The sequence below is a fragment of the Thermobia domestica genome, chromosome 2, assembly GCF_964235325.1.
Source record: "Thermobia domestica chromosome 2, izTheDome1.hap1.1, whole genome shotgun sequence".
Taxonomy (NCBI): Eukaryota; Metazoa; Arthropoda; class Insecta; order Zygentoma; family Lepismatidae; genus Thermobia; species Thermobia domestica.
The window spans coordinates 259,961,553-259,979,741 of NC_137455.1; positions in this window are offsets into that span (position 1 = coordinate 259,961,553).

Consider the following 18,189-nt stretch of genomic DNA (forward strand, 5'->3'; position numbering starts at 1 on the left):
CAGGAACCTTACATAAGAAATTTAAGGGGAGTTTTTCATTGTGTCAAATTTCTGCCAAATTAGAAAGCACTAACGATCACTTCTAGTACAATCCTTAGTGCATCGTTAGTGCTTCTTCGTGCATCAACCCCTAACGTTAGTGCTTAATTAGTGTAGGTGCTACAAGTAAAATATCTTTGGTGGTCAGCGTGAATTTGCGCTCTCTTCAAGCACTAACAAAGTAATTAGTGCATTCGTTAGTGCTTCCTGAAAATACTGATAGTTTGTATGGAATTTGATATTTCTGAAATTGGCCCCACCAAAAATTTTGAATAAATCTCAAAATGTGGTAGCATTAACGTTAGTGCTTAGTGCATTTAAGTGCACTAATCACACTCTAACGATTGCTGTTAACCCTATGTTTCTACCTCTATTTGTATAATATTTGATATTTTTGAAGTTGGCACTCCACCAAAGATCTTGAATAAATCCAAAAATATGGTAGCACTAACGTTAGTACTTAGTGCGTTTAAGTGCACTAACAATGCACTAACGATTGCCGTTAACCCCATATTTATACATCAATTGTATGGAATTTGATATTTCTGACGTTGACTCCTAACCAAAAATCTTGAATAAATACCAAAATATTGTAGAACTGACATTAGTCCTTCGTGCGTTTAAGTGCACTAACGATGCACTAACGATTGCCGTTAACCCTATGTTCCTATCTATTTGTTAGAATTTGATATTTCTGAAGTCGGCCCCCCACCAAAAATTTTGAATAAATCCCAAAATATAGTAGCACTAACGCTAGTGCTTAGTGCTTTTAAGTGCACTAACGATTGCCGTTAATCCCATATTTCTACCTCTATTTGTATAGAATTTGATATTTCTGAAGTTGCCCCCCCACCAAAAATCTTGAATAAATCCCAAAATATGGTAGCACTAACGGTAGTGCTTAGTGTGTTTAAGTGCACTAACGATGCGCTAAGTTTTGTGAAAATCTGTCTGCATAAAGATGGGTGGGGGGGCTAACTTCGTATGAAGTTTCCCCCCACCAAAAATCTTCAATATCTCGTAAACGCTGATAGCACTAACGTTAGTTCTAAATGCACTAACGTGCACTAACGATGTGCAACGTTTGGTGTAATTTGGGAGAGGTGGGGGGGGGCAACTTCAGGCACGTTACGTCCCGTCTGCATTTCCATATTAAACCGTATTGATCAGAGTTATAAATATTTTCTTTTCCACTAACACGTGTTCCTTCACATTCGCGACAAATGCATTGGCACTGGCTTCTAACTTTTTGGGCTATAGATTTAATCAAACGTCCTGTTAAAATAAGTACAGAAGGGGTTTCAAATCAGTCTGCACCTGCACCTTCTCTCAGTAGTCCCTGCCAATTATAATTGTTCTTGGCTAACTGCAGAACATTTGAAACCAGAAGACTATTTGTAATTGTAATCATCATATTGGATCCGCCAATTTGAATTTTGTAATATTAACGTCAGGTTCTGAATCACCTGTCCTAAAACCCCTTGGCAGTAAGCTGGCCGTATCATTTAATCTTCTATTTTAATAATTATTTTCTGTTTATGTCCTAAAACTCCTTGGCAGTAAGCTGGCCGTATCATTTAATCTTCTATTTTAATAATTATTTTCTGTTTATGCTTGCAGGCCACCTCTAACGTTCAAAGGGTGGTTTCTACCCTTACACCCGCACCATTACCAAAGTTTAAAAAATACGTGACGGTTATTTTTTTGATATTCTACAAGTATGCAAAGTTTCATTCAAATCAGTAAATTACAATTCCGTAAGTCTCCTTGTTAGTGCTGTTCAAATGGAACAAATAAGTTAATTGGCGGACATGAAGTCAGAAAAACGAAAAAATAAGCCTATCCCAATGTTACGAAGGGATTGAGCAATAACAATGAGACTCAATAACAATGTTAATCAGTTTACACTATTGCAGAGTGGCTACACTATGACACTTCATGACTGTTCATTACAAGCATATGATTAATGCAATCAAATATTAGGCTATACACCGAAACGTCCTTTACAGCCAAGCGTCCTTACATCGAAACGTCCTTACACCGTAACGTCCGTACACCGAAACGTCCTACGCCGAAACATCCGTACACCGAAACGCCCTACGCCGAAACATCCTAGACTCCCCTAATTTGGACATATCAGCATCAAACTCTTTTTTTAAAGCTTGTGTATTGCAAATGTAAAACTCTTATGTACGTAGTCCAACTGTTCATTTTCAAGATGTTTACTCAGTCTATACGCATCAATCACATTTTGGGAATCAAAAAACAACAGGATGAAAGTGACATGTTAAGGTTATCTTAGTCTTGAACTATCATCGAATTATACGTTACTTTTATGAATCTTTCGAACTTCCTTCTTTCTTTTTCCTTTTAGTTTTTCAGTGCAATAGGTATATTTCCTGTTCTGAAAGAAGCAGAATTTATTATGTGAAAGCTAACCTACTAAAATACAAACGCTCTTTTTAAAACTATTTTTTTTTAAATCTGAAGCACAAGTGGGTCCAACCCAACCACATCGTTTATGCTCCAACAGTGCAGCGTGGCAGGGATAGTTAAATCTTCCGTATAATGCCCCATTATTTTTAAATGTAGCATATTTTGTATATATCAATTGTAGTTATGGTATATTGACATATTTTCTTTGTTTTTTACACATAAAATATTTATATAAGAAAAAAGTTAACCAAACAAACAAAACAAACAAGGAAATCACAAAAATACATGCATGAAAGAAGCACAGGTACAAGGTTAAGCGATACAAGCCTACTCTATCATTTGTAACTTTATATCTACTTGACATCCAGAAATGAATTATAGGGCTATATCAAACAAAGGAAATTTTATTTATAATTTTTTTTTTAAAAAATAAATTCTAAGACTATAGAACTGAATCTAAATTAAGAAATCAAGATAAACATGATTGTTCTATAGACGGTGGTGGCCAAATTGGATATGGCAGCCATATTGGATGAAGCTCAAGAGGGATGTTCGCTACTAAAATTTCAATAGTTACGACTTCAATTAAATTACTTTCTATCTAAAAAAAAAAAAAAAAAATGAAATCTTTCAATTTTATGTCCCATATTATACATGAAGGCTAAAGGAAGTAGTAATGATGAGAAGGAATGACATGGTGAAATAAAGAAAGTGGAAAGAAATAGAACAACCTGAAGTAAACACAAAAACACAGTGTTTGTCCACCAGAAAGTCTACTTGATGCAAGCTGCGATCGAGCCGGTGATCCAGTTCACTAAAGATGAACAGTACCATTAAAAATAATAATAATAATAATAATAATAATAATAATAATAAATCCAACATTTCTCAGTAACTTAATTTCTGTTATAACCATTATTTTACCTAATTTCACTTTTTTCAATTCCATTTGCTACTGAGTGCGACGGGGACACGAACACACAACCGTTTGATGACAGTTAAAATTCCTCGTAAATGGAAAAGATCTCGTGCACCAAAGGCACATGCACTAGCCATTAGGATAGCGGGGAGAGCGCCACTGAGCTCCCATTCTCTACCGCAAAAATGTTCCACACCTTGTCATAAATATGTTTAGTTTACACATGGAGTTTGCTGCAGATAAAAACTTCGGCTTTCCACATCAAAGTGCCCCAATTCAATACAAAAGTTGTAAACAAAACACTGCCCATGGCGTTTCTTTCCATTTGTGAAGATTTTGTTCGGCGATAAGATGACACCCGTCACATTGAACTCCTGCTTTGTGACACACGAAGCTGCATTTATATGACCTCCTACAGAGATGGAGATGATTCATCACGTCAAACAGGTTTACAAATTTTCTTCGGTATAACATAATGGTTAGCAATAGTATATCACAATCTTAACGAGTACCTTCATGGATGTATGGTGAACGAACACGCTTTGGCGCTGGAGCCCTGAATTATATTCCCGGTAGGGGTTATTTATTCAAATTGAACGTGAAGCTGTAATATAATAATAATAATAATAATAATAATAATAATAATAATAATAATAATAATAATAATAATAATAATAATAATAATAATAATAATAATACTTATATACAGTAAGTACGCCAGAAATTTTTACTTGGGGGTGTTCAAAATAAAAGGGGGGTGCTCTCAGAATAGTGATATACATTTTTAAACAAACTCAAAGAAAACATATTTTGTTACGCAACTATTGCAATACTACTACTACTACTACTACTACTACTACTACTACTAATAATAATAATAATAATAATAATAATAATAATATCAGTTCTTCGCAGTGGTAGGTTCAATAAAGTTCACATTTCAGCATTTATTATTATTATTAATATTATTATTATTATTAAACTAAGCAATACAGTGAGACCTCTCAAAACGGACATCGGTGGAACACGATTATTTGTCCGTAACTGACGTGTCCCTAAAAGGAAGGGTTCACTCTCATAACACCACACCACACACATTTATGGCATGAAAGAATAAGAAAGTTTGTCCTCTTATGAAGGTGTCCACTGTTGAGAGATGCCCATTAAGAGATGTTTCACTATATTAGGAATTAACCACCACTATTTTACCCAGTAATTACATATGAATTGATTACATACAAATTATTGTAATTACTTTGAAAAATTCTGCCCTTATTCATCCCAGCAAGTTTTAGTGGGTGATTTTTTCCAAAATATTAATTGGGAAAAAAATTCCTCGTCCCATGCTGAAATCACATTCGTTTAGTAATTAATACTGTACGTAGTTGCAAGTTCATTATTTTAATATTCTAACCCTGTTGTTAACATTAATGGTTGTAATATTTTTCGATCTCTTAATCTCCCCTCCTTCCCCTTCCTGGCTACGTTATTGTCTCTGAATATCTTTCATAAGAAAAAAAATATTCATTGATTTAATTGTTTTTCAGAAATCCAGTTTTTCAATTTACAAATATCTTGTATCTTTCTGTTTTGTCTTTTTTAATGTAATTTTAATAATCTGCTCAATGAGTTTATGTGAATAAAAATATCCGGTACTTTACAAAAAAATAAGCTAGCGACAAATGCGTTTCTGCATAGCACTAGACTCGGTCTAAAATATATGTAATTCTTACTTCGATCGATCTCTTCATTTCTAAAACGTTTTGACTTCACCCTTCTAACTTCCGTCGTTTACACACCACTTGCAGAGTAGCTCTTACCAACTGAATCTGGTATATGCTTATTACTATATTGTCACATTTTTTTTCTTATTGAGGAGGAGGTAGGTGAATGACCGCTCAAGACGTTGCCAATTTCAGTCATCTGCATCTGTCCATCAATCTCTTTTCTCAGAAACAACCGCAGAGCCCAGGAGGGTAGATATGAGTGGGTCTGTTTTGTCAATTGTTTTGATCAAAACACCGCCCGAAACAATGAGGTCATATAGTTCTCCAAGACGTACTGCTACAGTACATACTTATTGTCAGTAGATTGACTGATATTAGTATCGAATCCAAAGTTTTCGGGATCGCTGAGATGAACAGTGACACTTCTAATGCTGTTTAAATCCAATTTCAGCGTCGTGACCAAGGAATGGGGGAGAGGGAAGATATACAAATGATACAAAATGACCAATATTAGTGTCGAATCCATTGTTTTTGGGGTTGCTGTGATGAATAGTAACACTTCCGATGCCGCTTAAATCCAAATGTATTCCCGTATCTTGGGTAGGAAGAGATATATAAAAATGACTGAAAATTGCTGATATTATTGTCAAATCCATAGTTTTTGGGGTCGCTGAAATGAATAGTAACACTTCCGATGCCGTTTAGATCAAAATTTATCCTCGTAACTTGGAGGCAGGGGAGAGGGGAAATATATATATTAAAATGATCGAAAATGACCAATATTAGTGTCGAATCCGTGGTTTTTGGGGTCCTGAGATAAATATTAACCCTTCCGATGCTGTTTAAATCCAAATTCAGTTTAACAACTTGGGGGAACTAGAAGTGGTAGATATACAAAAATGATCGAAAATGGCCGATCGGTATGGCTGAGATGAACAGTGACATTTCCAATGCCGTTTAAATCCAAATTCAGCAGCCATTAGTTACTCCTCAAGGGGGAAAGTGACATGTAAAAGTAGTTGAAAATGATCTATACTAGTGTCCTTGGTGCCCTTTATATCCAAAATGAAACGTAATCTCCCCTTGCAAAGAACGGGTATTCTGTTAGTCTTTAATAATAACGAACGGAAATTTCACATGTTAAATTCCTTAATATATTAGGGGGCGCGGTGGCTCAGTGGTAGAGCGTTCACCTCTGGTGCTTGGGGTCCCGGGTTCGATCCCAGCCCCCGCCAAGTGAACTTTGTGGTGGACAAACACCGTGCTCGTGGGTTTTCTCGGGGTTCTCCCGTTTCCTCCCACTTTCTTCATTCCACCATTTCACTCATCTCTCATCATCACCGTCTCCTTTAGCCTAACCGGCATAACCGTGGGACGTAAAACTCAAAGATTTCATTTCATTTTTTCCTTAATATATTGGTCCCTGCTCAAATTTACGCACTTGTTCCGTGTATGTGTGTATATGTAAATAAGATCATTTCTCTTTTTGAGCTGTTCGAAAAAGATACAATTGGGCCATTCCACGCGAAAGGAACCCTGAACCCAAATTTTCGAAAACTGTCAAAACCAATGCATTTTTATGTATATATGAAGTAAATAGAACGAAATTTACTTCTTCACAAAGAAAAACTTATTTATACTTAGAATTCACGAAAAATTTTAAGTCTGAGTTGTGAATTTGTAACATAGCTGCGAGGGGAGCAGGAAAATTCGGTGTAGGAAATTTCGGTGTAGGAAAATTCGGTGTAAGAAAATTCGGTGTAGGAAAATTCGGTGTACAGAAAATTCGGTGTGGGTAATGTTAGGTGTAAAGAAAGATTCGTTGTAGTAGGCCGTAGGATTTATTAAAAACTCAACTTTGAGGATAAATGAGCGTATTAGTTTTAAGTTCAAACTGAAGTATACCGTAGGATTTATTAAAAAAATCAACTTTGAGGATAAATGAGTGTATTAGTTTGAAGTTCAAATTTTGTGTAGAACGTACTTTTACTGTCTACTATCATTTTTATTGTTTACTGTCTACTTTATATTGCTTTATATTGAATTGTGTTCCTGAAATTATTGAAATTCTAGATTTCGAGGGATTTTAACATTTTATGACCCTTACACGACGAGAAATTCGTCCTCCAATCAGACACTTTAGTCCTCAAAGTCCTCTAATCAGACACTTTAGTCCTCAAAATCCTCCAATCAGACACTTTAGTTTGTTTACCTTAAGGCAAACAAACTAAAGTGTCTGATTGGAGAAGTCAACTATTTGTACAACTATTATCTGATAAAACCATCCTGCTTTATATTGCCCTTTCCACTAAGACTTTTTTGATCAATATATTTTTGCATCTTACATATGTATATACAGAGTGATTCTTTGAAAACTCACGGATTTCATTTGGCTCTAGAATTTCTAACTGAAGTCAGATTTTCATGCGGATTGCTGCAAATCATCAAGGAGGGATGGGAGATTTATGGGACTATGTTTACTGGTTTAAATTCATCCGGGGTAGTATAGAGCAGGCCGCAAGAAAAACAGCAAATATTCGCCATTGTACGTTATAGTTCGAATGAGATATTGGATATTTGAAGCGAAATCACATGTTGAATAGGGATTTTTTTAGGTGACTTAGAGTCGGTACCTGACATCTTTCACAACATCCGCCAGCGAGATCCGATGCTTCTCTGTCTTCCTCAGAAGCGCTCCTGTTTCCTGCAATTTATTCACTAACGACCATATTATGTTCCTGTCTGGGGCAAAACGTGAGGCAAAGTTGCGTGCAAATGCCCTTTGCGTAGCAACAATAGACCCCGTTCTCCAAAAACTTTTTAACGATAAAATCACGTTGCTCCAAAGAGTACATTATTGTAACTGTGTCCTGATCATATTGGTACAGTAGCACAGCATAATTCTCAATACAACGGCCCAGTTTCTTGTTTCTTATTGACCGTCGCGAGATTGCCATCTAACGAAGAAACTCAAATCTCCACACCGCACCTCACCTAATTCCAATTCGATACAGTGGCGATACAGTTTGCTGTTTTTCTAGAGGCGTGGCCGATATTAAATGAATTTAATGAATTTAAACCATAAATTTCCTAACGTTCCTTGATCATTTGCCACAAATTGCATGAAAAGCGGACTTCAGTTAGAAATTCTAGACCCAAATGAAATCCGTGAGTTTTAAAAGAATCATCTTGCATGTGTTCTATGATGTACTATAGGAAAGGTGTTTTTAGTTGTTCCTATAACTATTCTCTGAGCTTATAATTGTTTTATTTCTGACAAAAAGTGTCAGCTTCATTGTGTGATGAAAAGTAGTTTATAGTAATACCCCGCGAAAGACATGCAAGAGGTAGTGGACTGAAGGCAAAAAAAAAAAAAAATAAAAAAAATAAAAATAAATAAATAAATAAATAAAATAAATAAAATAAAAAATAAAAAAATAAAAAAAATAAATTTGTTTTTCTTGAAATAGGAAATAACATTTTATTCGTTACATTTTATGGTTTTCGTTTTCACAATATGAAGTGTCGTAAATTATTGTAAAGTGGTAATATTCCATATGTATTACACCGAATCTACTTTACACCTAAATTTCCCCACACCGAGTTTTCCGTATACCGAATTTTCTGTACACCGAGTTTTCTTACACCGAATTTTCCTAAACCGAAATTTCCTACACCGAATTTTCCTAGACCCAGCAGCGAGGAATTTTTTTATTCTTGTTATCGGCAATATTTTACGGTATATTGTGCATGTTTGGCTGAAGTAACTTCGAGCTATTTAAGATGCTTCTTTTTGCTACAAGCTGTAGTTGAAAGTGTTTACAGGATAAAAATTGTTTATAATATCATTAAAGATATAAACGTCAACTTGAGTGTCCTGCCCGTGACAGAAAACTACCAAAAGTTATAGTACTGAATTACTAAATTTGTGAATGTGGTTCGTACTTAATAGAAGTAACAATTTGCACGTGTACTTCATATTTACCAAATTTTGGACTAATGCTAACAATATATTTCGATTTATTTCAATTTGAAAACTTGTCCTGCCCATGACAGTGGGCATGCCACTGGTGGGATAGTTTGTGTACATTGGTTGTTCATGATAGAAAATGATTCCATGTGTACTAAAATAAAGTTTTCCAAGCATGAACATTATTTACTTAAATAGAGGATTATCTATTACTGTCAGTATGATGTTTTAACTTAAAATAAGTGTCATATAAATATTATCATTAGCGTCACCTTTCTGTTCGTTTCAAGGGAGCAGTAGGTGAGATTGGAGTACGTACAAAACGACCAGTATGGAAATTTGTGAAACCAAAAAGTAATTGTAGAATGAATGTGCTGCTGATTTCGTAGCAGCTTTAAGCTCTAAGCTTTCAAAATATATCTGTTTTACTACTATAATCAGCAGAAATTGAAAAAAAAAAAAAAGACGTTTTGAATAAAAGACGGAAAAATGCTTGTCAATTGATTGTCCCCAATCAAAACAGTTTTTCCTGCAATTTGACAACGAAAATTTGGTAGTTCGTCGAACTTTTAAATCAGGGCTTCATCCGTGCAAAATCTTTAAATTTCTAACACTTTTATTCAGATTCTGAAAATGATGATTCCGAAAGCCATGAAGCTATCCTGAGCGACGACTTAGGTTTGCATGTTAAAAAGTCTTGTGTTAGACCAGCTGTTGAAGATATAACACAAGAAACATTTTTGTTGATGGAACTTTTCTCTAGTGGACAGGAAAAGAAAACATAGACGTGCAACTATCGCACAAAGCCCAGTAGAAGAGGACGAAGAAGTCACGGAAATTCGTATGAAGACCGTAAGCGATTGCGGTAAAATTTTCAAGACTGTTGAAGATGTGTCTTACCTGAATTTCGATCAAATAATACCTTTGATACCAACAGTGCTGTGCCCCGGGGGAAAGGGCGGGCGGGGTGAAGGCCCCGGGCGTCATAGTAAGGGGGCGCAAAATTCAGGACGAAGGAAAACAGTATTAAAAAGTGCTCAAAATCAAGGAAAAACAGAGTTTATTTTTGAAAATTTTCTTCGCGTCGCGCCAACCATGGTGACGCTTTGCGGCTGGTCTGTCGACCTCACTCATATTTACGGGGGCGCCGTCGCGACGCGTCGCATACTCTCGCCCCGGGCGCTGATTTTTCACGGCACGGGCACTAGATACCAGCACCTATTTTATATACTGTTAGACAGTGTTTTGTACGAATTTCCCTACAAGGTGGGTGTAAATGGGCAAATAAAACCATTTTCTAAAGTGTAGGTGGTGAGAAATAAGTGTACGACATATTATTATTTTTATGTGATAAAAGCGAGCCCCAAGTAAAGTAAATATAATTATTTGCGTCAAATGCTATAACAGAACAGCAGAAATTGACTTATTTTCGATTTTATTTCATTTTTGAAATCATTCTTATTGAGATTTTGTGTGTTGATTCACACGGTGTCCTACTCGTGACACAGTATAGTTTAGTTTATTCATTAAATAAATATTTGGCAAATTTCTCTTATGTGAAGTTTGTTTAAAAATTTCATCATCTATACATTTCCGTTTAAATAAAAACATTTTGAGCTAAGAATTCACAGAGTTTTGTAACATTCACTTGGTGTGTCGAAAGTCACTTCTCTTTTTTGTCCCCATCCGTGACAGACGTTTAGGAATTAATATTTTCTACTCTAAATAGAAAAAAAAAAAAAAATACTGAAAACATCAACTACATATACTCCTAAGTCTGTACTGCTCATATTATCATACAATTAGCAGAATTTATGTTGTACTTTTAGAAATATACAACTTTAAAACATCAAAAATGTAGTGTAAATGTCCTGCCCGTGACGATGGAATGGCCCAAATAATAAAGAGGGATTTTTACCAGAAATCAGAAAACTAAAAAGTAAAATTAAAACCTGATGCTTTAAGTGTTTTTCCTGCTAGCGAAATACGTTGTGTATATATAATAGAAACACGTTACAGCAAAAATAAGATTAGTATCAGGCGAAGAAATAGTATTTAAATTATATTTTCTGAATTTTACTAATATTTCCGAACAAAAGATTTTTTCTAATGGGTTCAAAATTTTCGGAAATTTTATATAGCACAAGGACAATACGTATCTCCATAAAATATATTTGATTTTAACATACTGATATTAACTAAAATGATTCTGGGCCTGTTATTTAACACTTCCGTCATAAAACGGTAACTTTATAAGATTACTTAAGATAATTTAAATGTGCCTACATTAATTAATCTAACTAGGATTATATTTTAGGATGTTTTGTAGCCATAATTCTATTTTATCACGGTGCTAACTTTAAAAGAGTGGTACAAATATATTTGTTGCCACAAAATTTCCCTATTCTAATACAAGAAACATAACTACTCAATTATCTTAACTGTAAACTAGTAAATATAAATAGTTTTCATTTTAAAACCATAATGTAGTAAAATATTCGAAAAATTCCAATTTTTCCCAATTTTTCCGTTTTTTTCCAAGCTCGGGAAAAAACTGGTTTTTTACCCAAAATTTCCGTTTTTTTTTTCAGGCCTTTTCAACACTAGCTTTGAAATGCTCTGCAGTTAGCCAAGAACAATTATAATTGGCAGGGGTTACTGCGAGAAGGTACAGACTGATTTGAAACCCCTTTCTGTGCTTATTTTAACAGAACGCTTGATTAAAGTAAATCTATAGCCAAATTAGTTAGAAGCCAGTGCCAATGCATTTGTTGCGAATGTGAATCAACACATGTTGAGAAAAAAAATATTTATAACTCTGATCAAACTCTGATCAATAGGTCTAATTTGGAAATGCAGACGGGACGTACTCTAGTGTTTACAGGGACACAAACAGTAGAAAGTGTGGCACAGTCAGTAAATTCTATGACTCGTAGCTACAACATACAGCCTTTAATTTCTGCAAATAGTTTTTTTTTTTTTTTATCTCCGTTGTTAATTGTTTTGTAGGAAAACAATGGAACATTTGTTCTTATAGTCCAAAACAGTGTCTTTAAATTTGAAAATATCGTTATGAAAGCTTCAAATTCGGAAAAATTAACATCAAGTCTTGTGAGATCATGGTTTCGCGAGATTTTTCTTCAAGCGTCTAATGCAAAGTCCATTCTGTTATTAGCTTCGTGGAGTGGTCACCAGTGCTTGAAGTGACATCAAATGAGGTGACGGTATGGAACAGTAATTTTAACAGAACCCTAAAGAGGATCTCTACTCCTGACATTTTTGCACATTTTTGACGTGAAAAATCTATAGAAAAAAAGTTAAAAAAAAAGAGAGAGGGGGGGACTAACATGTAAATGTTTACTCCCCACTATTATCAGTGTAACAGAAATAAATATTTATAAATAGTATTCAATGAATATTGTTTTCCCTTGTTTCCAATCAATAACATGGAAACTTTAAATACTGCTAATCATCACAATATTCGGTTAATAATTACCAGCACATAATACAAATCCAGTAAACAGAAAAAAAGTTTTATGCCGGTTTACGATTTTTTTAAAAACGAATTTTCTGTCAGCTCAAAGTGTGAAAGTCTTATACTTTTTACATAAGTGTGGGCCCCTAAAAATGCACAAAACACATTAGAACACAGTTAGAATATATAATAATTTGGCTTTTATTACATACCAGGGGCGGATACAGGACCTACTTCTGCGGGTGGGGAGAGCGGTGGGTTGTCGTACTGCTACTTAGAGCTATTTTTAATAGCTTCAAACTCTGAGATGGGTTTTATTTATATATAAAAAATAAGAAAGTTTCCTCTTCTGGGGGAGGGGGCGATCGCCCCCTGGATCCGCCACTGTTACATACAATGTCTGGTATCCTGAACCTTAAATTACAGTATCCGCCACAGACGAACTAAACGAACTGTTCTTTTGAATTGGTCTTTATTTCGAACTAGTTCCTGGGGAACTAGTCCCGGTAACGAACTGAATTGCCCTTCTCTAAATTGATTTTTTTTTTTTTTTTTTAATATCCAAATATAAAATTGTAAAAGGTAAATGGCTAGCAAAGCTTAAGCTTACTATTGTTGAAGAAGCCTTTAGACTTCTGCCGCCAAATTGACTGTTGAGCAACAGTGATTATGAAGTGGGTAAAAAGACAGAGGCGCTATGCTTTCCTAGGATTTTGCTTGAGCATATTGGCGATCTAAATGTGGAAGAACACGGATGGTACGCTTACTTAAACATCGCTATTAACATAGTGATCCAACGTGGCTTTTAAGTACATTAAAACAAGAAAACATATATCCCCATATGCTTTTTCGTCTCGTTTTCAGGCCTTTCTAGCCACTCTCGTCTCGTCTCTAGTATCTAGTATTTAATGATTCTTTTCAATCTCATTTCCATTTTCAAGAGCTTCTTCTGGCCTCGTCTCGTCTCATGGTCAACACTAATTTTCTTATTATTATAAACACAGAAATCCAGATAGTGTGAAAAGAATAATTTTGATTTTTTTTTTAAAAAAAAAGTCCTGTTAATGTCATTTTAAGAGGGAGGTACGCTAGTTTGAAATTTTTGAGAGGGGGTGTAATTCCTCGCACAAATGTTGAAAAAAGTCAAGAGCACAAATTCTGCCATTGATTAGAGTGATGGGGAACTGTTATTTACTTTCGAAGCAGCAGCAACGAAATCTTTGATAGTACAAACATATTTGTTGACTCAATGCTAACGTCGTACTTATTTCTATGTGTAAAATCTGTTTTTCTACACACAAATTATAATTTTAATCGGTTATTTTTTTTACCGGTATGCCATACCGACCGATTTTCTAACTTTCGGATACATAATCGGCTCATACCGGCTCACTTTAAGCACTGGTGGTCACAATTCATCAACTCTGAAAATATTTTAAGAACAAATGAGTAACTCATAATAGAAACCACTTCTGCAGGAACAACTGGTAGGATTCAGCCTCTTGATGTGTTTTTCTTTAGGCCGTGAAAACTTCTTGAGACATTTTTTCTGACACTGCCCTTCTCTACAACTATAACATGAATTTACATCTCCGTAATAATATAATTAAGATCCCATCACTAATTCATAATCAATTTTCTTCTCCTAGATTTGCTAATTTTATTGGGTTTGCATGGTATAAGAGCGGTAATTTGGAAGAAAAACCACCTGTGTTTGAAAATTTCCTTTCTAAGATTGTGCAGCAGTTTGCGATTTGTGCACATTATTGCCGTAATAAGGTGGATGTGGTGTAAACAATGTTTATGCATCACACACTTTTTTACGGAATATCATTACCGTAAAACGTTTTCTCAATCAATTCATAATTATAACATTTGAGGATATATGAAGTTCTGACGTAGAGTGAGGCGATAGGACTCAGTATGAATAAACACCCGATTAGTGAGAGGTGGAGAGACTTACTTTAGTCAAACATCCCATTAAAATAGGTACAGAAAGGAGTTTCAAATCGGTCTGCAACCTCCTCGCGGTAACCCCTGCCAATTATAGCAGCATTAAATTTTTATTTTTTATTTCATGAATTTCTCTCTCCCTAACGAATAATTTTCATTTTGAAGAGTGGACCTTTCGGTGCAAACATTGGAACTTTTACACCGAACTAGCCTTACACCTAAACGTCCTTTCACCGAGATACACGTACACCTAAACGTCCTATACCGAAACCGAAACGCCCTACACCGAAACAGCCGAATTCCGGTCACATCCATTATTGACGGCGTTATGTAGAAGGTGATTTTTACACACTATATGAGAAACTACGCGATGATGATGCGAATTTTTTAAATTACTATCCTATGTCCATAGTAACTTTTGATTTTCTAATAGAAATAATTGGAAAGCATATTCAGCGCCAGAATACAGAAATAAGACCCTGTATTCCACCAATAGAAATGTTTGCAGTTGCAATAAGGCCTATAATAATAATAATAATAATAATAATAATAATAATAATAATAATAATAATAATAATAATAATAATAATAATAATAATAATAATAATAATAATAATTTATTATTATTATTATTATTATTATTATTATTATTATTATTATTATTATTATTATTATTATTATTATTATTATTTAATATAATATAAAGCTCTAATAATGTTACTGACTGACTACTACTAAATTCTTCGTTTTTTTTCTTTATTCGCTTCCCTGTGGTCGGTTTACGGCAGTGTGACCACCTAGCAAAAATATTTCGTACTAACCTAGGCAGAAAAAATACTAGATCTGGGGAAAAAGTACTAAAATTTTATCTGCGCCCGTTTCACCCTATTTATGACATTTTACGATATTAATATCTAATTATTAGGTTTCCGGCAGCTCCCTCTTCCCTTTAGGATGGGGAGTGACCCCCACATTCTTGAAAGAGCCCCCAACTTTATTATTATTATTATTATTATTATTATTTACAGTCAAAATTCGATACAAATCGTGCAAACCACTTACACCCTCCCAATTTTCACTTTACATCCCCAAACTAAAAATCCTGGCGGAATACGTATTTGATTGTCGTATTAGAAGTCACTATAAAACCACTAATGTAACACGAGTATGGCAAATATAGAGGATGTCGGGAGCAAACAAGAAATATAAAATGGACTTATTGAGAAAATCTAGTTTTAATTCGTTAATAGCCTACTGTTTGAACGGATCACCAAATATGTAATAATTATTGTTTACTGTGGTCATTTATTAGTCTTAACCCTTCGTTCTTTGGCACTTTTGTACTTCCTATTTTCCCCAATAGAACGAACTATAAGTTACAGCAAAAAAATTGATAGAAATGGATCTGTTTCTCCCCAACACCGTTAACAGTGAAATTTTCGTACATTGTCAAATGTTCATGGGATGCTTTTCTCTCCCAAATGTATTTATGAAAAATGAAGAGGAGGAGAAAAGTACTCGATTTGTTGGTGAACGTACTAGAACACTAAAATATTATAAAAGGTGTAGCAGTGGTTTCACTGGTGTAGGAATTAAGTGTCCCGTAAAACGCTTTCGGGATGCCTGTTTGTCCCGGTTTTCGTTTTTCAGATTAAAAAAAAAAAGTCAACCTGAAATAACTAGTATATCTCACCTAAAAACGGAAGATTTGTATAGCCAATTAATGTTACTAAACAAACTCCAAGGTGTTTAAAAATCACATCCATTCTTTTGTCCTTTGGCAAAGAAAATTCCAAATGAGTCACTTGTCCTTGGGAGTTTTGCAAAGAGTGTTTGATTGTGCTGGTTTCGTTTCAAAATAATAGTAATTCTACTGTAACTTGTCAACAAATATTCTATTCAATCATTGCTTATTGAGTGGGACCGGGAAAAGTGATCTACACACAATTCTGATGAAAATAAAAGGAAGTAATAATAATCCGATTTTTTTCCCCATATGCTTATGTTCACAGTGTATCAAACTTTGAAAATTACGTTCAAATTAATTTCCAGAATGTAATAAAATTTAAACAAATTAGTGGATTAAAAAAGATACAACCAGAGAGAGAGAGAGAGAGAGAGAGAGAGAGAGAGAACAAAAATAAAAAGGAAGTAGAAAATAATCAACGTAAATTGGTTATCTACATTTCCTATAATCTATTTGGTAATAGCTATTTAGAGGGAAACCAGTACTCTTCAGATTTCCCACATTTTATACTTTATTTAATAAAGGGATATTAGCTACTCCAAAATAGATTGTAAAAAAATAAGCTGTTCGGAAGTTGTTTGTAGGACAAGATAATAAAAATAATATTGTACAATTGTAATATTAAAAATGGAAAGAACAAAAATCCAAAGACAAGAAACGAAACAAGAATACAAAGCTTCTTGTCACTCACTCTCTTCACCTAAACCACTGGCCGGCCGACATTTCGGCCGCATGTGCATCCAATCATAAGAAAACATTGCCCCCGACAAAACCGGTGTCGGCGATAACGCCGACAATATCGGGGGCTTGGCCGACAGCATCTGCGTGTCGGAAGGTCGGCCGATAATGTCGGTGGCGTGTGCAAGCTACGATTTGAGTACATTGAAGTCAATTCTACCACCGACATTATCGTCGCTTCCACCGATATCATCGTTACCGTGTGCAAACCCACTAAGAGTGATAACTGTGATGAGATTTAAAAAGTGTTGTTTTCAACATGTTGTTTCTTATAATTATTGACATATAAGGATATACGTATATAAGATTTAGTAAAGGACTGAGTTAGTTATTTGCACGAAATTAGTTTGGTGAATTTCGTTTACAATTCCAGCAATAACACTCTTCGTAATACGTGGTATATATTTCTTATGTGCAAAAATCATTGACCCATTTTTTAATACTTTTGTGTGTAGAAGTTAGTTTCTATTTTTAGTACGGTGATGAGAAAGATGCCTCTACTAAATTCAAAGAAATCTCTGCGTCAGTATAGGACAAAGTGTCGTTTACCCTGCGGCAGCTTCAGATCATCGAAGAAACCTTTCACTGACCCTTCCCCCAAGAGCCCATCGTGAATCCAGCTCTGGATTACCTGCAGGTGTTATAGCTGCAGTTAAAAATTTTTCTTCGGGTACCGTAAATTGAAGGTTCGTTCTGACGACTTTTCCAAGAAATGTGTATTGGTTAGTGGCTAGGTAATATTGTCTAATAATAATAATAATAATAATAATAATAATAATAATAATAATAATAATAATAATAATAATAATAATAATAATAATAATAATAATAAAGATAAGAACATGTGTCCGACCGAACTTTATTACTACTGCATAAGAACTAATTAAGAAATTATCATATTTAATGTATTGAAGCAGGACAATATATCTTCAAACACACAATTAAAAGTAGAGGCTGTTCCTGAGAGAAGTAAAAAATTAAAGCTTTCTTGCTTCAAAGTAAGGGGAAAAAAGGTAATCTAATGGATTTAGAAGGTGCAGGGCCCGATTGGAAACAATATTGCGTGACCCCAGGTTCCCAACTAACTTGCATATATATTTCATATAATATATTGACACACACACACACACACACACACACACACATATATATATATATATATATATATATATATATATATATATA